Source organism: Corvus moneduloides, chromosome 18 (genome assembly GCF_009650955.1).
Source record: "Corvus moneduloides isolate bCorMon1 chromosome 18, bCorMon1.pri, whole genome shotgun sequence".
NCBI lineage: Eukaryota > Metazoa > Chordata > Aves > Passeriformes > Corvidae > Corvus > Corvus moneduloides.
Window position 1 is genome coordinate 14,598,432 of NC_045493.1, and position 22,827 is coordinate 14,621,258.

Here is a 22,827-nt window from a genome sequence, read left to right on the forward strand (position 1 = left end):
CATTACATGTTCTCTCTAGCTTGCTCTGAGACTGGGGAAAAATTTGCTGGCCATGCAGGAGTACAGTCTGGGTGGATTTCAGGGCGTTGGAATTCCGGGACCTCAAAAGTACTCAGGGCTGAAATAGCTGTGGTCTAGGTAAGAGCTACTGGAGCCTCAAAGAATGATTCAAGCAAGCAAGTACAGTATAGACGTCCCTTGAAAATAAAGATATTGTGGTCCCTTTAGTGCTAGAAAGCAAAAGGCCTGAAAGAAAAGTGTGGAGAAGAGACATTTTTTATCCTTGAAAGCATCAAGATAAAGCAAGACATGGCAATAAGTCTCTCCTGCACTGCACTCTTGGAATACCACTGACATTCTGTGAAAAATATCCACCGGCTAAAAGCAATATACAGAGTGGAACTAGAGCTCCAGATGTCTCCTATTCCTGTGAAAAGCCATGGGTGTTTTGTAATGAGCTCATTGTGCATCTTTCTCAAAAAGATCCTCCAGCTATGCAGGGGCCCTTCAGTGCTTTTCTGGGACATGGATGCAGTCGAGGCACACAGAAGAGACACACAGCCTCAGCTCAAAGAGAGAAATGCTGCTACTCTGAAAATCGTACGTTATATGGGGGAAAAAATGGTACCAGTTAAAACATACATGCATAGATCATTGTAACTCATAAATCTACATCTGATTTTAGTAACATGTGTCTGCTTTATACATATCCCTCAAACTGAAATTTCAGAACTGAATTTTTTGCTCCCAAATGTTATTCAAGACAGTGCAAGCAGGTTTTTTGCCTCCACCTCCTCAGCACTAAAGAAAAAAAATCATGACTTTTCTTCCGTTTCTCATATTTCACAAGTCACAAGCTTCACAACAACAAATAAAAATGAAAAATAAAATAGACATATCCAGTGTGCCTCCTGCATGAACCAAATTAGATTTAAAATATTGTAATCTTTAAAGCCAAACAAGATAAACTGCTGCTTTTAGGAGGCTGTTAGATTTACCAAAGCCACGTGGAAAGGAAATACTTGAGTGAGGTCAGTTGCTCGACAGAGAAGGAGAAAGGAGGAAAGCAGAAGATTTTTTCAATTCCGTTAAGACATGGTTCTGTCTCAGAACTCTGTCTCTGTGGTGCCTTCTAGACAGGTGCAACAGATGAGGAATTTAAAGCACTGCTTCTTCTACTGAGCCTGCACCAGTTACAGAACTCAGATATTTACAAAGAGAAATTTAGCTGAAAAAAAATAGCATAGCACCTGTACAACTGCTTAAATATTTATACCGCAGCTTATTGCTTTCTTCAGGGCTGCGCTTAGCTGCACAATTGAATACTGCAGCAGTTACATCAAATTCATCCCAGGCACAATGATTAGAACTAAGTGATGTATTCAGAGCTGTCATTTGGAAGTAGTGTTGGATGCTTTGGCTTGAACCAGTGCTGTCGATCACTGTGAGGCTCCATGAAATCTCTCTTTTGGTGGAGTGGTGGAGGAACCCCCACAGAGAATGACCCCAGTGGTTCTCCTGCCAAGGTCTCTCATGAGAATATCCACCCTACTTCTCATTCCACTGTTCATTTAATCACAGTAACAAAACTACAACTGATGCATGTGACAAGCTCAGAGACCAAAAAGCCTTTTACTGGTGGAGCTGAGAGAGGAAGGACAGTGTGAGCATTGTGCTATATATCCAAAAAATCCAATGGGCATCCCTGCAGCAAATACTCCTCAAAACAACTTTGAATCCAGCTCGATGGCAGCTAAACAAAGACGAATTCCAAACAAAACAGCAGCTCCTCAGGGATTCCAAATGGGATCTCAATGCAGAGCTGGGAATCAAACCCCACAGGCAGGCAGGGAAGTTCTTGAGCAAAACATTCCAATTTGCCATTCTGGAATACTCTAACATAATATTAGCCCCAAGACAGGTGCACTTTAAGCATTATCTGGCTCCTCACAGTCACACATCTAACCAATAATCCAGTTCAAATATCTTCTAACAATCCATGCAGTCACTATTCTAAAATACAACACTTTCTTCTCTATTCACTAAAGCAAATCTCATCAATGACCGATCCACTTATACACTATAAAAAAGGAAAGGAATGTGTGTGTCGGCCTATTTATTCTTCCTCTCACTGGGAGATGCTATTTAAATCACTCATCCAGTTAAATGGTAATCAGAACTAACACAAAATTGTATGTGCAGCATTACATCTTTGGTTTTCTGTGGGGAAAACACCAATAGTACATACACTCAAATCTCCAAACACAAATGTAATATTGTAACTGATATAAATAAGTGAAACAATTCCTTTTTCCATAGAAGTGTTGCAGACATTTCTGGACAGAGAGGTGGTATCTTCCATAGCAGCTTTTTTGAAGTAGGAAGTGTATTTGCATTTAACATAAAACCAGGGTTATATCAATGATTGTAGTTCAAAGTGAGAAGTCATTCAGATTCTGTACACTGAATTAACTATCTTTTTATTGAAAAGCTGTTAACCCTAATGATATATCTATCTTTAATAACTCAATAAGGAATATTAAAGATAGGATGAGATTCTCCAACCTAACTAAAATTATGGCATAAGAAACCTGTTCTGATTTAAAGTAACATATTTCACAAGGCTTTTCATGGGAATGTTTAATTTACGGCTTAAAATAACTACAGTTCTTCAGTTTAAAATGCTATTTCTTGCTATACCTGTGATATGCCACCTGTTCATATCTTCCTCTGCACATCAGCTGGTTTCATTTTAGAGCTCTAACAAGCCGTACACAGGGCTAGTTACTGAGTTACATGCCTGCATCCCACCTAGATGCTGTCATTCCTCTTCAGCAGGTGAGAATGATCTAAATTTCCACCACAGCTTTTAAAGCACCAGAGACAGTTGCTTGAAATCCAATGGTCTCAAAAAAACCCAAAAAACCCCAAAACAAAAAAGAAACCCACAAAACCCCTGAAAAAAACCTCCACAAAACAAAACAAAACAACCCCAAACAACAAAAAAACCCAAACAAAAACTGTACATAAAACCTGAAATATTTCAACATTTACTAACATTTTTTGTTCTGTAAATGTTAAATCAGGGAAATATCAGGATTATCGAGCTATTTTGGTCAGGATATTTTACAAACACATCAGTAAAGAGCTATTGGTTCAAGTCCAACTATGAAAATAGTGAATGCGGCTCCCTTTGAAAACACAAGGTATCTCCAGAAATTTTATTTCTAAAAGGTAGCTTTTCATGTTAGAAATATTCAATATGATAAAGAGAAACAAGGCAAACTAAAAATTAGCTGCGAATTTGGGCTAAATTCTATACATTGTGCTAGAAACAAGGGGGTGGTAATATGAAAATGTGAAAGCACTTCATTTTGATGTTTTGGGGTTTTTTGATATTTCATTTCTAATCCGTCTAAAACTCCATAGTCTTTTCCTGAGATGGGAATATCCATGCGTGCTCCTCCTCTGCAGGTTCTTCAGGATAGTACACTTCTAATTATATCCAAATGCAAGACACAAAGGGAAAAGCTCTCAGTGAGGGAAACTAGGGCAGCTATTGGATCTTTTACCTTCAAATCCCACACTTCATTCATTAGTGTTTAAATTCCAGTTTATGTAAACAGCAAATTACAAAGACCACCAGGAGTCTTCTGTATTTCTATTCATGATGTTCTGTACTAGCAAATCCAGGGGCTATACTGCTTTGCGTGGAGTTATCTCTGCAGGGATGTGATTTTAATTTCTGAAGTTCTTCCTGACAGAGAACCTCCCCTGAGAAAGGGAAGTTCAAGGACAGAGTACAGCTTGCAGAGAAGAGCAAAGGCAGGCAGGAGTGAACTGAACTGTGTCTGCAGTGGACTTCAGCTTCTTTGAGGACTGCTATATTTCCTCTTCCAAAGTGATTGAGATGATTCAGTTTCTAAAGAATCGCTACGATGTTTTTTAAACACCATTTTTCTAGGCAAAAAATTATGCCCATGGCCTACATTCTGACAGGAAATTACAGATCAACTTGCACTGGAAATTTCACAGACAATAAAAACGCCAGGCCAGACAGTATTCTTTGTGTTTCTTTGTCCTGTGAAACCGTTTGACACAAGAACTCTTGTGGATTTTGCTGTCTCTAACCTTTTGACACTTTCCTTCAGTATCAGTTACCAGTAGAGGAAAAATATAGTATATCCTAATTTTTACACTGATTTAAAATAGAAGGAAAATTTGACCAACTGAACATCAGCACAAAGTAAGATACAGTAAAAAGCATCCCTAACATTTAAAACAGATCAAAAACAATTCCCTCTGAAACAGCTTAGAGGGATTAAAAATACACATTTCAGCAGGCAGGAGATTTAACACTGAATGAAAGCAAGATGCTGAACCCTCCTTTTAGGACTCTGAACTGTATACCAGAAAAGCAAAATAAAGAGTTAAATAACTCTTTAAAAAGCACAGGGATTGCTTTGCTTAGCAGGCAATAGTCAACAATTATCTATTTGCATTATGAGCCATTAACTGGGGAGAAGACTTGTAGGTTCAGAAATATGTTAATGGAACAGCTGTCAGATAAAAGGGTGGCTGCAGAAATATGTATTCTGCCATGTGTAATGTTGATGTCTCTGTGAGCATCTGTCTGCACATCAGTCTGATCCAAAGGCCACCAAAGAGCACAGTAATCTTGTCAGTGACTTATGTGGCACTGGCACAGGCTCTAGACAAATTCAAATCAAGACTGGCAACCTCTAGATAGATGCTGCTAAATCCTGTAAAAATAGATTTAATTAGGCTTAATAACCTGAATTTGTCCCTAATGTGTTAGATAAGTTGTGCTGCTCCAGAGATCACTGTGGTGCGTTAACACTGTGGTATTAGAGTAGTTTTCTCCTCTGCTTAATGCAATGCCATAATCCTCCACTAAGATCATTGTCATGGCTGTACATCAAAGACATAATGGTTATATATTATTAGACAAAGTCTTCTTTAATGTTAGATTTGGCGAAAGTGGTTTTAGTGCTTAAGTAAAGAGTTTCAGCCAAATACTCCATCAATGAATTCTTGACATCGAGCTTTGTGTAAAAATGTTTGTCATTCATTTGAAGTTTCTTTAAATTTATTTGATTATTATTCAGTATGCAAAGGGCAATTAAAAAAGCATTTGAGGCATTTCATGGGCTATTAAATATGAAGAAACAATGTTTTAATGGTCACCATATTTGTACTGTGCTTTAACCTAACAAATTCTCATCTCCAATTTTAATGTTTTACCTCCCTATTTTACCTTGTTGGCATATTTTCTCTGCCCAGTGCTGCATTATGGTTCAGTACCACTGAGCAGTGAGACTCAATTGGTACAGCACCATGGAAAAAAACTTAGGCCCCACTAGAGAAATTAGCAGCCCTCTGTTCAGACACAGGCACAGTCCTATTCTACGATCCCTTGCTGGTTTTGCAATTTTTTACCTATTCTGGCATCAGTAACAATTATTATAATGATACGTCATTCCTGTCACATACAGAGTCCAAAGAGAGATTGTGCCTGAGAGAAAGGAAACTTGACAGAAAGGACGGGAGAAGATGTTTACTGCATCAGTACAAATTTTTGTTTAAAGCCACTAAAAACTGACTTTAATCAAGCTGGAATTATATTGGTAACATCAAGACTCACACTGAATCTGATTTTGCTTTTTCATTTGGTCATCTTCCTTCCACTGATATTAAAATAAATCCTTCCAACCAATACTTCTCACATCTTCAGAAGAGGTGGCCATGCTAACATAAACTCACTAGACTAAATATCTCAGCTGGTAAAACCTCTAGTCAGCTTCACACTTCCATATTTTACGTACAGCAACAGTCTTATCTTCCAGACTAAAAAGATTCATGCTAATAAGCATGCACTGATGCAGTATATTGTAGCAGATCCAAACATCTACATGTCTAATGCAGACACCAAATACAAGTAAAGATTCCCGTGAAGGCCACAAAAAATGTTAATGCTTTAAAAGTAGCTATCGACAGTAGGAAATACTTAGATAATGAGGGAGATTTACACAGCTAGATTAGGACTTCAAACATTCCAAAGAGATCGTTTGCTTTCTATGTATTAAAATCCTATTACATAGGAAATTAACAGAAAAGTAGTGAGAATTCTAAATCTCAAAAGCAAAGCACTGCAGAGCATACAAATTAGCACTAAATTAAGAGGAACTGCTGTGCAATCTGCCAAAAGAATGTGGTGAAGCTTCTTGTGGCACAGTGTGCAGAAACAGTCAAGTGAAACAGTGGCCCAAAGGAGAGGAAACGACAGAAGTTCTCTCCCTGGAGACAGAAAGCAAGGCCCCATCTCAACAACACGGACCGGTGTTCACTTACTGGCTGAGCCAGAATAAGTCAAATTTATAGGGCTGGTCTTCCTTCCTGGAGCAAATTGCCATCTCACAACCACAGATAAGGCAACCTTTATTATCCCTTCATTTTCTCAGTGGTTCTCAGAGTAGGACCACTGCTATACATGCATTCCCCTGAATTCAAAGACCCCAGAACAGCCTTAGGATCAGCCCGTCCCTGGGGGGATTAATGAGAAGTACATGGGGAACAGAATTTAATGACAGATGACAGTGTGAAACTGAATGCTCTAATTCCTTTTTTGATCTGATACAATGACTAAAGCAAAGTAGAACAAGAGAGCGGAGGACTCAAACTTCAATGGGCAAACCATGGGAAAGAGAGGACTCAAACAAGGTGCAGTAGTGTTTCTAGATTTTAAACAGTAAAAACCAAAAGGACCTAAATACCTGGCTCTTTAAAATTTTAGGCAGAGAGTTTAATATTATATTTATAATAATACTACCAGGAAGCCAAAACCTGTCTTGCACATGGCAACTGAACTCAGAAAATAGACATCAAAAAAACAAGGAAAGCATCATTATAAATCTACTAATCTAATCCCCCAATACAAAATGAAGAAAAGAGGGAATAGGACATGGTGCTTCATTAAGAAACTTTTCTTTGAACGCTGTGCTTTAACGACATGGGACACAAAATAAAAGAAGAAAAAGCAGTAGTTTAAGAAATATGTTTCAATTAGAGATATGACTTTTCCAAGGTATGCAGATCCAGCTTCAGTTTCAGGAACAAATTATATATATATATATGTATAATATATCATTTGGTGAGATCAGGGCTACCATGAGAGGAACAAAGAGGTAAGATTGAGCACATTCTTTGTGAAGTTTTCCTTCTCAGGGTCGCAGGTACTGTGGAGAGAAGAACAAGTTAAAAAAAACCCTCAACTTTCAGGATAACCAAAAAAAACCACAAACCTATAATCTGACAAATATTCAGGGTTATTGGTGACGCCACCAACAATAATGGCCCATGAGAGGAACTGCAGGTTCAAGGTTCCATTTCCTTATGGCAGTGGTCCTTCACCCCACCCCTCACTCAGTAACAGGCTCCTGAAAACATCTGTAGAGAACAGTTTTCAGTTTCCACCAGAACTATATATGCTGCCTTCTGAAAGCCTCCATACTATTCCTTTGTCTTGGAAAATGTAAGGACCCTGGAAAACATAAGGTTAGAACTCATCTGACTCAGTCTCCTCTTGGGAGCTAAGGCCCCCAGTTACCTTCTTTCTATAAAACCAAATTAGAGGGAAAATCTGTTGCATAAGACCTCTTCTGAGAAGTTCAGGGAGGGTTGTTCCATGCAGGGTCTCAGCTTCAGCATTTACCTGTTTCAGCTGTTCAGACTAATGTTTTCAGAGTTTTACTTCAGAATCCAGCACAATAGCTTTCCATCCATGTGTGGCATAATTAATTTGGGTTATAGTGTGATTTTATAGCAGTTTGAATAGTTTAGAGCAATGCTTGGCAAAGGCACTAATTGTAATTAGATGGCTTTTTCAGGCAATCATTGCACGTAACTGTGCACAGAATGTTCAGCCCAACAGAGTCCTCATTTCAGACAGGACCTCTTCTGTAAGAGCCACATTTCTGGCCTACAACTACAGTAACACAGAGCAAGCAATTACCTGGACTGTGTATAGCAAAAAACCGACCAGCGTAAAGTCATGTAAAGCCAAGCTGAGAAAACACAGATCTAATTTTGGCAAGATATGGAAGCCTTGTATGGAGGTTTTTTACACAACCAGTGATTAAGTTGAAATGCTTGTCCTACATGGTTTTGGGCAAAAGAAGACAAAAACATAAGAGCACTAAGGCTTCAGTAGGTTCAAAGTTCTTAGATATTCCTTACATCAGACTTTTTGTATTAAACTATGAACACAGCATTTCTTGCTTTGATTGCCTTAAAAATAATAAAAAGAATAATTGCCACTTGAAGATTTCCAGTAATTCTCATTCCAGTGTAATTAGACGTAATGATCAGAATCTCTTCTATTGCATTGCAGATCTTCCTTAGCACCAAGGAACAGTGATACAAGTTATTTGCATAATTAGCTTCAGTTAAATGAGGAACAGAGCTTAACACAAGAGTTGCCGTTGCACTGGAGCTCCTCAAACCTCCTGCATAACACCACAGTGCTGTGCAATGACTTGGTAAACTGCTTATGTCACATCATTATCCATAGAATTTATTCTATTAAACCAACCTATCCACAGGCTGGCTGCCCCCAGGTTCTTTCAGGGACACATTCCCTTTACACCCCAAAGACAAATTCATGCTTCAGTATTAACTACTTGTAGGCTGCCTGCCTCACCCATCAAGTTTCAAGTACAAGCAGGACTGATTCAGCTTCTGATCATTTCCTGAATCAGGAGTGGATCTCTGCACTAAATGCATCATAAATATTTAATGTATGTTAGCATTTGGAGTTAATAAGAATACTCCTAAGAACCCCACAAAAAATTTGTAATAAAGTTCTCATTTATCAATATATATGAGCATTTAGATTCCAATTCCTTGGACCATTAATACAAGTTTTTCCAATAAGTTATGCCAAAAAAGTTACCAGGAAAAAGTAATTTATAGAATGATTTTTGCTTATTAACTTTTTAAAAATAAAGACAATGTCAGCACATGAATTATATGCCAATAAAGCAATATACTTGAATAATTTTCCAGTCACATTGGAAGAAAATCATTTCAGCTTAAAGAAAGGTGGATGATTTCTTTACTCTTTGACTCTCACTGAATGCAGCTAAATGACAATGATGCTCTTGTTCAAGGTCTAAATTATTTTTTGATCTATGCGTTCTGTATCTTCCATCCCAGGACTGCACTGTAACACAGCAGATGCTTCTTCTCCTCGACCTTTCCTTCATTCATCTTGAGTAATTCTGTTGCTAATTTGTCCAGCAATTGATCTCCACCTCCACTCCACTCATTATCATTGCAACAGCAACGACTGTTCCACCTCCAGGGCTAATAATAAGCAACGAAATAGTTTAATTGGTTAATAGGTGAGGTTTTGCTACAAGGAGAGCTACCTTCAAAAGCTGCATTTAAAAGCTGCCCCATGGGGCTGGGGCCACAGAGCAAATGCAGCAAGAGAAGTTTGCCTGGAACCTCCCCTGCAGCTCTTGGAGGGATCTGCAGCACATAGCCCAATTTCGGTGCTTTTGTTGTTCTTCTCTAAAGCAGGGATAACAAGTATTTCTCCTTTTCTCTGAGTGCTGACACGAACTTTCATGCATTTACCATTTCTCAGTACTTGTAGTTACTGAATGCCCAGTTCCTGGTACAGTGAAACTCAGGTGTAACGGGGACAGAGAGTTTGATGCTTCACATTGTGACCTGATGCTTCGAAAGCAGAAAGTACAGCAGGAATCGGTCTGGGAGAAGAGGGAAGGAGGATGGAAGCTTCTTATATGGTGGAATTTACTTATATCAAACCAGTCACATGGTTAGAGGTTGGCACATTTCTATTCCATTATGGAAATGGCTTTTTCAGATTGGTACTCTTTAAAAAAAAAAATTCTCATTTATACAGCTGCACATTGGAAATTGTTCCAATAAACATTTGGGCCAGTGGAAAGGAGCTCTCAAAAAAGCCATTGTAACAGGCATTCCCTGCTCAGACCAGGAATGAAAAATAAAACAGAGAGCTGAATCTTCTTTAATATCTTTGGCAAGAGGCTGTTAGAATGAAGGCCAAGTCTGACAGTGCAATTGGAGACTCTACTGTTGGAACATGCTAAATATTTACAGCAAAACCAGGCTGCCTTCCTCCTAATTGCAGTAGATAACCTGGCACAGAGAAGAACATATTGCCATGAAATCTTTCTTATGCAACCTATGAAATAACTTCAAAGGGAAAACATTACATTAAAAACACAGAAAGATACTCAGAAATTCTCTAACAGCCACTTCCATGTTGGTTTAGCCTTTACAAAGTAAAGAAGTTGATGATTCTATTAGCTTCTCTGCCACCTTCTCCATTTCATCCTACATTGTGTAAGAGCAGCTGAGGAAAAATAGCAGGTTAGCTAACTAGAGAAATGCTCTATCTAGCAAAGCATCACTAGACATTTATGGTTCAAGAAGGTCAGGATGAATACATCCTGTTACATCAATTCAAAATAAACCTCTGCTGTCTTATGTCACTCACTCAGCTCATTACTCAAAATGTAACTCTATTCCAGCTTGCTCTGCTTTTGGGAAAAGTTTCTTTGCAGCTTACCTTAGTCAGGAAATTTCATAAATCCTGACTGACCTTGCTCTTTAGTCATTATTTGCTCTTGTTTTAATTACACTAACTTATTCACTGTATTTCTGTACTTTTTACAGGTCTGCTATTTCCAGTGTCTCAGATATTAGAAAGCATTCAGCAATTTTTGTGCAATGCCCTTTCCACTCTATGCGTTCTTCAAAGCAGCCAGCTACTGATTCACACAGTAAATCAAAAAGCAGATTTATTTTCAGAAGGAAAATAAACGAGCTAGCCAGCATGATGTTAAGTCTTAATATAAAAGTTTTAAAGATTTAACAGATACTTAATTGGAATCATTGGTCAAACCCAATGCACTTTTGGCAAATGTGAATACCAGCCTGGAGAATTCAAGCCTGGTCCTTTATGTGGCTACATCTGTACCCTTAGCTCGGAGCATGAGGGAGACTAGGCAGCATTTGTGGATACCCAAGCCTTTGCCACACGCTTCCTTTTGCTAGCAGGGATGAGCTGGCTCTCCCACAGCACCGAGCTGGAAGCCAAATGCACGTCCTGTGGGGACAGCTCACAGCCTGGCAGCAATTGCTCTTCTCCAGCCTTGACTTGTCCAGGCTCAGCTCAGCCCCAGCCGTGGCCCCACAGTGTTTTGGGAAGCCTGGGGCAGGGGGGAGCTCACTCCTGGCTGCAGAGGACATCACACACGTCCAATGAACAAAGGACAGGGATCAGGATGCAGCTCACGTTTCCTCGCAGCCATTCACTCCCTTCTGATTGAACCATGCAGATTTGCAAAGGCTGAAATTTCATGAAGGAATAGAAATGTTTAAGGCTAAGAAAGCCCGGAACAAGGATCCTGCCATCCCTTCAATGCTTACACTTTGTCAGCTCCGTTCAAACACGAGCTGTGGGACTCAACACAACTACTGTACGGAGTGCAATAGGCTGAGCTCTCCAGATGAGACAAATGATCTAATTACTGCTAGGAGGAGGTGCAGCAGAACTGGCAGAGACTGTGACATAGCTTGTTTTGGAGGAACAGATTGGATTTTCTCATCAGGCTTACAAAGGGTCAGACTGTTTTCCGGGAATATGGTGTGCCAGCATTCCTAGGACGAATGCAAGTATTGCCTGTGAGCAGTCCCAACAGCAACTGTAAAACACCTTTTATTGACAGTGAAGCAAAACAAAACCCCACAGTGATCCATTTTCCTAGCACTAAGTTTTAACAGGAAACAAAGACACCCTTTCCAGTCATTTCTGGGAATTCTTGTCACATCAGAAATACAAATCTGTGAGACTTGAACAAAACACTTCAGGAGAGTAACTTACATCAAGAAGTGGGTGTCGTTAATTTAAGACTCTGAACTTCCAGGAAAAAAAAGTCAGTGTGATTTGAGGCACATTTTTCATAAACCTTCCTCAAAACAACTTGTAACACTTGAAAAAAAGGGCTTTTTTTGCATATCATCGTGACAATCAAACCCATTTTCACAATTTGAGGAGAAGGGGGAAAAGTGAGAGAAATATCACAATGTCTCACTTGTCACAGCAAAAAAAAAAAAAAAAAGACATTTGACAGCCACAATATTTTGCTTCCCATTCCAAAATGGGCTAAAACTGTTCAGTGATGAGTATCTTTATGAGTTGTCTGTGCACTTGAAATTCTTTAATTCTGACTGGCTGGCAGAGAATGTTCACCCAAGCTAGCATAAATGTATCTAAACTTCATTTTTTTGCCTACTACTGGTCACTGTCAGAGGAAGGATATTGGACCAGACAAATATTTAGATGACTTTGCGTCCATAAAACCCAAAGTAAAATGAAACTGGCACCTCCTTTTCTTTCTCCCCCTACTAAAAGCACTAATGAAAGCTAAATCCTCCAGGTTTTGCTTATATTTACATATGCATAGTGAAAGAAATTTAATTAAGTCAGCTGAAGTATAAAAAACAAGAAAGTCTGTTGTCTTTCTTGTTCCTGCAGCTTTTTACAGCAAGATATCAAAATATCTCCCAACAAGAAAGCACTTCTCATAAGCACTATGTCTGTTTTATTGTCTAAATATCTTCTTGTTGTGCATGTAATTTTTACTGTATTTAAGAACACATTTTAATGTTCTGACTGGTGGTAGCACTTTTCTGGGAGAAGTTCCTAATGTAGCTACCACTTAAGCTCTGCAACCAAATCTCATGACTAGGCCAATCAACATTTCTTTTTTTTTTTTCCTTTTTGTATCATTAAATGTGATACTCCTTCCCATTGTCCCAAAGAAGCTTTCCTAGAACTGCTTCAGAGATGTTCCTCTATCATCTGCTTCATGTGTGATGAAATAATCAACCTTTCTATGAGATTATCTTTATTTGCTTTTTACTGCACTCATCAATTTGATTAGGGAATAGAGATCCAAATTCTCTATAGGACACTACACTCACTGAAAAATACTGTATTTGACTTCTGTAATCCACGAAGATTTAAATACTGTATTCAGAATCAGTCAATGAGCAAATCTTTTTTCCCCACAGGCTCCTTATATCCATGCTGCATGCAAAACAAGCATTTATACTCTTCAGACTTTGTCACTAAACCAGCCAGCCTTGTCTTTTATAGTTCACACTTCATAGTTCACGATTAAGTTCACACTTAATAATTTAAACCTAAGAGAATGTTGTGCTTCCAAATACTGAGACTCTCAAGAAAAACAGGCAAAAATGTTACTCAGACATTTATTACTCTAAGGTTTGCTGCATTTAGTAAATCACCAGTGAGCAGAGCATGTAAGGGCTCCTGGTATAGTCATTTTCATTGCCAAAATAATCCCACAAGTAGCTGTCCTTGCATCTGCTGGCTTTAGGAGTTGATATACCACTTGGGTGTAAAAACCACCTACTTGCAAAAAACCTGATATAAAATCTTAATTACAAATGCAAAATAGCATTGCATAACTATTTTGCTAAAAGTATATACTAGGAGAGAGACAGAAATAAAAGTTGTGCACTGAGGTTGTGATTTGCTGAAGTTGAAGGCAGAATGTCAGGGAGCAAGAGATGTTTAGAATGGGGGAAGTTACCGGGCCTTTGAATTCACACACTGATGAATTCAGCATTCAGCATCAGATTTTATCTTAGCTGCAGTATTTCCAGAAAAGTATCAAACACATTATTATATTGTCCTGGAGGGATAGTACTAATGGACCTCCGTTATCCTTTTTCTCAAAAGCTTTCTCATTATTTTTCCGGGGTTTTTTTGGTGGTATTTCTAAGAATTGCACTACCAGCTGCTATTGCTTCAGGCTGCACAGAGGCTTAGCACATAGCCACTCCGAGTAGCTGGGAAGCCACTGTAGGAACACTGTTCTATCATGTATTTGTAGGTAAGTAATTTTTAGAAAAGATACCCTCAGTTATGACCCATTCCTTCCTTAATAGGTACACCATTATTACAAATTATAGCTCTCACAATGTGTGAGACCTAGCTAGTGCACTATAATTACAAATGAAAGCTAATGATTCTTCTAATCTTTGGCTTTTTTGTATGGTATCATCCTATTTAAGATCATAAGGAAAGTAATAACATCATGAATAAGAGGCACAGCTACATCCATCATTTTAAGAGAGGCCTCTTTCCCTCTTCTGTCTTACTGAAGGCAAGAGACAGACAAAATGAAAGAAAAATCTAAGCCTCATTTCATATCTTAAGACAGCCAAGAGTTGCCAAGCTTGTTCTCTGCCAGAATGGAGGAAACACTGTCAGGTAACAAAACCCTAAGGCTTTGTCTGATATCCTCACTGCAGGAAACACCAGAGCTGTGGAGAGCTGTGAATCACACCCATGTGTGGGGCCGAAGGCTGCAGTGCCCAAGCTGCCACAGGTACAACACAAATGACAGTCATTACCCAGCCAAGGAGGACTCGCCCTCAGCACTTGAATTTGGTCAGTCCCTATGATTTCAAAACTTCTAAGCCATTGATAAAGCCAGCCCAAAATTACAGTTCCCAAAGTTCAACCCAAATAGCAACCCAAAAGAAAGATTAAAATCCAAGCCTACCTTACAGGCTACCCCTTTCATTCAACTGCTGCCCCATATCATCCCTTTTGTCTATCCCAGCATGAGATGAATCTCACATTCAGGCCCAGCATTGACACCCCAAGAGGAAACAGTGCCAGTGCCTGATGATTTCACTGTTCTTTAAATGCCTTTTGACAGCACCCAGTATAACCTCCTCTGTAATTTTTCCAGGAACTGAGGTTAGGCTAATAGGTCTGTGGTTTCCTAGGTCTTTCCTCACATTCTTCTTGTAAATTAGAATATCATTGGCCACCTTCCAGCCAGCAGGAACCTCCACAAACTCCCAAGGCCTTTGCTAGATGGTGAAGAGGGGTCCTGCAGTGCTCAGGGATGAGCTCCATCAGACTCCATGGACTTGTGAATATTGAGCTGGTCCCTTACAATTTTAATGTCCACAAGTAGAAAGTCTTGCACTCAAGATCCTCTGACTCACGGGACCTGGCAGCCCAATCCTATCCACATTCCTAAAGATGGAGGGAACCAAAACAAGAACTGAAAGCCTCCACTTTTTCTTCATCCTTAGGTGTGTGTGGCTCTGGGTGTGAGAGATGCCAGTCGTGCAGGCCTACCAGCTGTACCAAATTGTCCACTCCTCACACATCTTTTTATACACATTGGAATTATTATGAAGTACAGCATTGTGAAAAGAAAATATGACAGACATCACACCTTTACTCATGCCATAATCATAGACTGTCACAATGCAGGAAATTACTCACAGTCATGTAAAATAGCCCCACTAGGGATAAATGAAATGGTAATTTCATTTGATCAACTTTTATGCCCTTTGTAAGAGTTACAGTTTCAAGATCAATCAAGACAAGATACATCCAGCAGGATATTTCAATACATTTTTGATCCATGCTTTTCAAGCTTCCTGTTACTTTCACATTCAAAAGACATCACCACAGTTCTGCACCTATGATGTATCTTAAAAGACTTCAGCTTTGCTTCATATATCTTTATGCTCACAAGCCGAAACTCTACTAATTAAAAATTCTCTATTCAATCTGTGTAGCAAATGAGACACCCAAAACCTCTCAAGATTTAGCTCTAATACAGGACTGACAAACATTTTCCAGCACTGACTGCCTCCTAAAACCACAAGTTCTTCTCCCTTCTTCCCACTGCCCAGACACAGATTCTTCCCCTCATTTCTGTGGCAGGGAAATGTGGTGACACAGACCAACACAAACTTGGGGTAGACTCCACCAGACAGCCTCAATCTGCATGACAACTGCACTGACTGAGAATATTTCATAAAATACATCAAAATTGAAATGTTCACATAGAAATACTTGAAAAAATTATAAAAATTATTAAAATAATGGCAATAGATAATATGCCCTGGCCCTAATCCCTTCAACCATTTAAGTACTCACCTGACTGAAGCTTTTGGGACCAAGGAATTTAAAAGGATATTTAAAAATTGGTAAGGGAAACCTAGACAAGATTTCAGATAATAAAATACCAGGGTGAATAATGCATGGGAAGATTTGCTGATTATTTAGTATAATAGTACATATGAGTTTACAATCTCGCTTCTCTGGCTGACTCATTTAGCTTCTGAGGTCTGACTAATCACCACTAAATCTCATGGTACTAGTTAAGGAAATCTCTACTAAGTAGAACATTTGTTAACACCCTCCCCAATAATCTGCAGCCATTACTGCTCACTCACATTAAGCTACAGCCATTCCCTGGCAGATGTCCTAGTAAAATAACCATCCCAACTCATTACATTTCCCATTAAAGGAATAAATAATATATTCACTATTGAAATTAGATCAAAATATCGAAAGATTCATAAAAATCCTCCCACCTCATCTGGGAAAGAGGAGATAGACATTATCGTAAGCACTTTGCTTACTGCAAGACTTTTGCTAGCAGCACATCAGTGTCACAGCTAAATTATGTTATTCCAGAAATGCCAGCCTTCATAACTGCAAAAGTGACCACAATTTCAATAAACTGGAAGGACACATCAAGGGCTATTTAACGTCAGGATGAAAGGAATATGGCATTAGCCTTCCATTTCTTCTCCACTCCTTCTCTGCCATTAGCCGCCTGCTTGCACTTCAAGATTAGTTAAAGTGAGGTTAGCAGCTTGTCTTTAGCAGTATTTTAGTGGTCTTCAATTCCATTTTACAGTCAGATCCCTAATACATTAAATCTACATAAATCAATTACTTGGGTGGCAATAGCCATGGTGGCTTAGGCAGCAGCCACACAGCGTTTCTAAGATATTAGGCACCTGGCACAGATTCATCAGATACAGCCCTGCAGCCAAGCCTTCAGTGGTCTAACCTCGCACAGCGCAGTGCTCCCTGTTCCCTCAGGAGCAAACAGGATGCAGCAACAAGCACCTTAACCAGGAAGGCTGGAACACCTTGGCAGAGCATGCCCTGGTTAAAGCCACAGGAAAACAATGGCTTTGGACTGTGCTCCTCCAACATTCACAAAGCTTGTATTCTGAAACAAGTGCCACGGCACTGGGCACTTGGAAGCAATAATCGGGTTGTAAAAACTTACAAGTGACCATGAATTTTCAATCTCATCTTTCCATTAGGATTAATTGTAAGCAGTGTAATAGTCATAAAGCAGCCCCAGAGAGAAAATCATCTCTGTAATTAATTGTGCCATTTGACTAATAAAATAATGTATATTTCCATTAACAAAACTGAATGCAAACAGAATTGATTTTCAGCTTTCTTTGATGTAAACACAGCTTATTATCTTGATTAATCCTTCTGCAGGCTTTGTTTTCTGGAAGACATTTATCTCAAATAAAGCCACACACAGGCAGTATTTTTACCTTAATAGCCTCAGATACGATGTAGGATCCAAGACCCGATACAAGGAACATATTCATGTTACTGATGCTAAAATCACCTTGGAAGTAGATCCCTGTTAGTGAAGTGGCTGCATCAGCCCTGGGGCTCAGTTCTAAGAGCATCAGTTTGTGGCAAACGGCCTGGATGCTCTGACCCGTGCCTGACGTGGAGGGAAGCGCTCCCTGCCACGGGGCAGCCCCGGGCACTCCGGGATTCACCATTCCCTTCTGATCTTGAAAGCACCATTATCTTCACAGCCCGCTCTGAATTTCCTGGGGTACCTGCTAAAAAGGTTTCCAAAGTGACATCTATTCTGTGATTCCGAATACTCTGTGATCTTCTTCCTTCACGTCCGCGCTGGGTGCCCGTGCCCAGGCACTGACTGCGGCTGCTGGGCCGGGGCACCCCGGGAAAGGGCATTTCAGAGGGGGCAAAGCCTGCACAAACCTTGTGCCAAAACCCTCAGAGGAGCACAACCATCCCAAAACTGATAATTAGGCTGAAATACTTCCCTCTGGTGGCAGAGTCTATTTCAGCCTATAGAAATAAGTGCTTTTTTAAATTCTTCTATTCGAAAATCAAAAATAGACTTTTTTTATTAACTGTAGAAACAGCCAATACTGTTCAAAATGCAGTCTGGTCATGGTCTCGGTCCTTTTGTCCTCAACATCGTAAAGTGCACATCAACACAAAAATCTTAAAAGTACAGAAGATAACATTCAAAATCAACAGGACCAAAGCCTACACTGAAGTGCTTTCCTAAATCAAATTTTGAATCAAATAGCACACTGTTTAATTAAAGAACTTCATTTGCATTCCCACCTTTCACTGCATTTACAGCACATTGCTCAATTATATTTTCTAATCATGACAAGAGATGCAAAATCTCACTCACTACTTCTACTCCTTAATTTGCAAAAACCTTTACAGTTTGCATAAATATTCACTGAAAAATAACTGAAACACTGGAGATGCAGGAATATCCTTTGTATATTTTCCACACACACACTTCTCAAATTAGAGTTTTTCCAAATTCCTTTCAGATCCATCATGGAAACAGAACAGCATAGTGGGATGTGCAGTAGCACAGCTTGGATGAGGAATATACAATCCATATTATAAAAGGTAAATTTGGGACTACTGAAGTAAACTTCACAAATCTGCATCTGAAGTACCACGGTGCCACAGTGATAAACAGGCTGAATATATATTCTTTACCTTAAACAGTATTTAAAGACATTGCAAACTACTCACTAATTTAGAACAAATTTTGTTTCCAGCAACTTGCCTTAAAATCAGTCAATGCTTGTTCAGCAGTAATGATGGTCTCCTTTTAGAAACTGCACAGAGCAGCAATTCCATCATTAAACTGAATCATAAATTAATTACCTCATTTTTTTTCCCTGCAAACTTTGCTTTGATTGTTATTGTAAAGGTTCTATCATCATTTAAATATGCAGCTTTAACAAATAAGTTTTCTTGTGCTCTGTTAATCTTCTTGCTCTTTCAAGTTTTTAAAGTCAGTCTGAAAAAGCTGCGTGCAATTGCTGAGCAGATGAGAATCCCTCTGCAGGGAGGAGTCACCAAGGATGAGAATCCCTCTGCAGGTAGCTCTCCCCACCAAGGATGGCTTCATACTGCTTCAGGCCAGAATGCCCTTACATTACTTACTTTTATTTTGTGTGTACTCCACCTCTTTATCCCTGGAGGGGACCCAAAGGACTTCACACAATCAAATATATGGAAATCACGATCCATTTAATCTCTTCTCAAAATTTTTTCGACTGATGCAGAGGAAAACAAGGGCACAAATACACAAGGGTCTGCACTTCTGGTAAAAGCACTTCTAAAATGCTGCCTGCCCTTATCTGAGTGGCTGGGTGGGTGGTTTCTCACTCACTGCACTACAAAGCAAATTTGTTTGAATACATCTATTGTGGAGGCTGCCTGCTTCCACTGGGTTGTCTCTGGGGCACCACCTTTTATTCTCATTAGTGAAGGGACGCCATTGGGAATTATTTAATCTCAGACATTAGTCTGGAAAACTGTTTGTTTTGAGGGCATTTGGTTTAATATACATAACAAAAGCGGTAGACGGTCTTGGAAGGAGAAACAAATTCTCATGTTGTTTTATCAGACATGACAAATAAGCATCTCTGAATCCTTTACTTCATTACAATTTCAGATGCAAATAAAGATAGAAACCTAACATTTATAATCCTTAGGCTTTTCTTCCATCTCATAACCAAGGGAGAGACTTAAATTAAGATCAATTAAGATTGTTGTCAATAAGATTTAAACCAACAATGAAAGGAAATTCGTTGTGAAAGTGTTGAATGAGAGCATTATTTCCCAAACACTGCTATCAATCAGAATTTAAATATCTTTTCACTCATAGTCTTCAAAGCAGTCACCAAGTATTACTATGACCTTTGTGTTACAGATGAGGCAATTAAGGCATAGAGTAAAAACCTCAGAAGCTTCTTGAAAGTTCTGCCTTGAAATTTTTATCAGGAAAAAAACCCTGCATTTTTTCCAGTGAAAAGCTGAAATCAAAACCCTTTGTGTTATAGAGGTGCAGTCAAAATGGCCCAACAAGTAGAATGTAACAGAACGAAAATGGAAATTACTATCGATATCTTAAGACTTAAACTACCTCCAGCTCAGCCTCTCACTAGAAACCTTGGCAAATGCATAGGCCTAAATTGACTCTCATTGCTTATATGCATTTAGATTTCTGTGTATACAGCTTCCAGAGCATTATAATCTATAGATTATAGATAACAATTCTGAAGCTATTATTTACAACCTTATTCAAATCCACAAAGTCACAGACATGCAGTGGTACAGTGTCTATTAAAGCAATTCAGACTGTTCATGCAGCAGAGGGTAGAACCAGGGAACTCTGAGGCTTCCTTGCATTTAAGGAATTTCCTGGCATTTAGGCTGTAATATTTTCAGGCTTTACTTTCCTCAATAGATTCCTTTGTAGAATTCTTAAGGTAAACTTTTCTGAGCTCACATAATCCTTTAATTCTACAATACAATGTTGTCAAGGAACATTGCTTTTCCTCAACAGCTTCACAACCAGCAGTGACAGCAAAGCAAAGATGGCAAAGCAAAGTGACAGCAAAGATGTCATGTATGCTGTACATAACATAAAATAGCTTTTTTCCTCTTCATTTAGGAATTTAGTACAGGTCCAGGACATCAGCTTTATTTCAATTCACATACTCTCTCAAACAGAATTGATAGCAAAGCTGTTTTTCCATGAGAAGAAGGTAAGAGCTTTATATTTCACCCAGACATTTTTCTGTCTCCAGTGATAATGAGCTCATCTGTCTCTGCTGTGAGAGTTAACGCTTTCAACTCACTATCCTGACTTCATGCTCACCCTGGTGAGCAGCATTGTAGAAGGTCATGGCTTGGTTACCGTAACAAGTCCTGGAAAAGGGAAGGTAAAGGGGTGAAGGGTTGCCATACCAGTGACACCTGCTACAAACTTCTGACTTAAATCCACCATTGCCTTCCTCTCTGATCCTTTCTGACTTGCGCTAAATGCTGTCTGCCAACCCTTCGACCTAAAGAAAACAGGCTTTAGAAAGCAGGGATCATCACTTGCATTGGAGTGGTGCTTGGAGACCTCCTCAGGCATCAAAGACTGTAAAACTGATGCATATATAAGAAATAAAACTTAGGCCAGATAAAATGAAGGGGATGGAACACAGATACACATTTTAAAGCTGGAAATCTGTCCCTGCAAGGTTAAATTTTTTGCCCAGTACTTGAGACTGGTAAGCTGAAAACTTGACTATTTGTGTTCCTAGGCTAGCCATTAAGCACCTTAAAAAGCCATTTTTCACTATTTTTGGAGAACTATTCCTAACAGGTATTTGACTTGGCGCATGTGAGGTAGAGGAGTAAAATATGTGAAGTGAACAAATACAGCTCCATTGTGAGATGCCAGAGATGATGTCGTAGATATTCAGCAAATTTAATAATGATGTTCAGACTCAGAGCAGTCAGAAAAATTACTCTTTTGAGTTTTAATGTCATAACAAACAGGCAAGCTCTGCTCCTCTGTCCCAGGGCAATTATCCAGTATCTTGGGATATCAAGGACCACTAAGTAGGAAGAAAGCTATTGGAATTACCACAGAGCTGTGTTTATGTGGTCAGTGATATTTCATAGGCAACAGCTTTACCTGTAAATACGTGATGGGTCCATTCTTCCTTGTAGGAAAATGAATGAGCAAGAGCATTTCACCACCACTCTTCAACTCAAAGTGATTTGGACAGCATGAAATTGCCTCCTTTTAAATGCAGAGCTAAAGCAGAAATTAATTTTATCATATTATTTAAATGTGCTCAGGTAATCACTGTCATTGCACCTGAGCATCTCACACACCCCAACAGGTATACCTGGAGCAAAATAAAGATCATGCACCTTATATTGCAGAAAGGGTTAAAGACAAGCCAAATATTCTCTCACTGCAAGACTGAGCTAGATTTCATTTATTTAATCCTCATTCTCACCCTAATTCTTCCACCTATGAGAAAATGAGTAGTTCACAAAAGGAAATCATTCAGTCCCCTTCCCACCACCATAGTTTTTCATGGGGTAGGTCAACTATAACAAGATGTCAAATCCTAAAGAGTTATCAGTTACACCAGTACAGATCCAACTTGAACTCCGGTACTTCATCCAACTGTCAGTAAAGTGAGCTCTCATTTAACAGAGTCTTTAGCTCATGCGTTTCTACAAAGTTTGTGGAGGGTAGAGTACTGCTTGAATTGAACTGAAAATTGAACCAACATCTAGTTACAAAGCACTGTATCAAAACCGTCATATTGTTCTTCTACATCATTGAGTTTCTTCTGGTCTTCTAAAGAGCAAACTCCATGCCAAGGCACATTCCTTGCAGCAAACCAACAGCAGCCGTGAAGGGTGAAATCACAGGGGACAGAAAACACAGTCCAGAGAACAGACATAACTACAGCTATAGAACAACTTTTTGCTTAGCTCAATGTTCAGCTCTTCAGTCAGGTTCTAGGTTCCCAGATTATTAGAGAAATTGCAATTTGGGAATATAAAATCTTTTTTTTTTTTGAGCCAGATATGAAAACCATACTGAGTTTTCATTGAAGATTCCCATTCCCTACCTTGTCGCAATGTCCATCAAAAATTTCTACAAATACAAGTCTTAAAAATACTCTATCTAGTCAATGAGTCATTCAAAAAATCATTTATTCTAGAACATAACTGAAATGCAAACAATTCACTCAAAATGCCTTTAA

The 22,827-nt window shown here is 39.1% G+C and overlaps 1 long non-coding RNA gene across 1 annotated transcript in view; it reads right to left on the minus strand.

Annotated features, from left to right (window-relative positions):
* Positions 1-19,398, minus strand: part of LOC116452942 — a 209,486-nt gene extending 190,088 nt beyond the window's left edge. Inside the window, exon 1 of the long non-coding RNA XR_004243634.1 lies at positions 19,202-19,398. This is a non-coding gene — a long non-coding RNA (uncharacterized LOC116452942). The remainder of the gene's footprint in view (positions 1-19,201) is intronic.
* Positions 19,399-22,827: the final 3,429 nt, after the last annotated feature.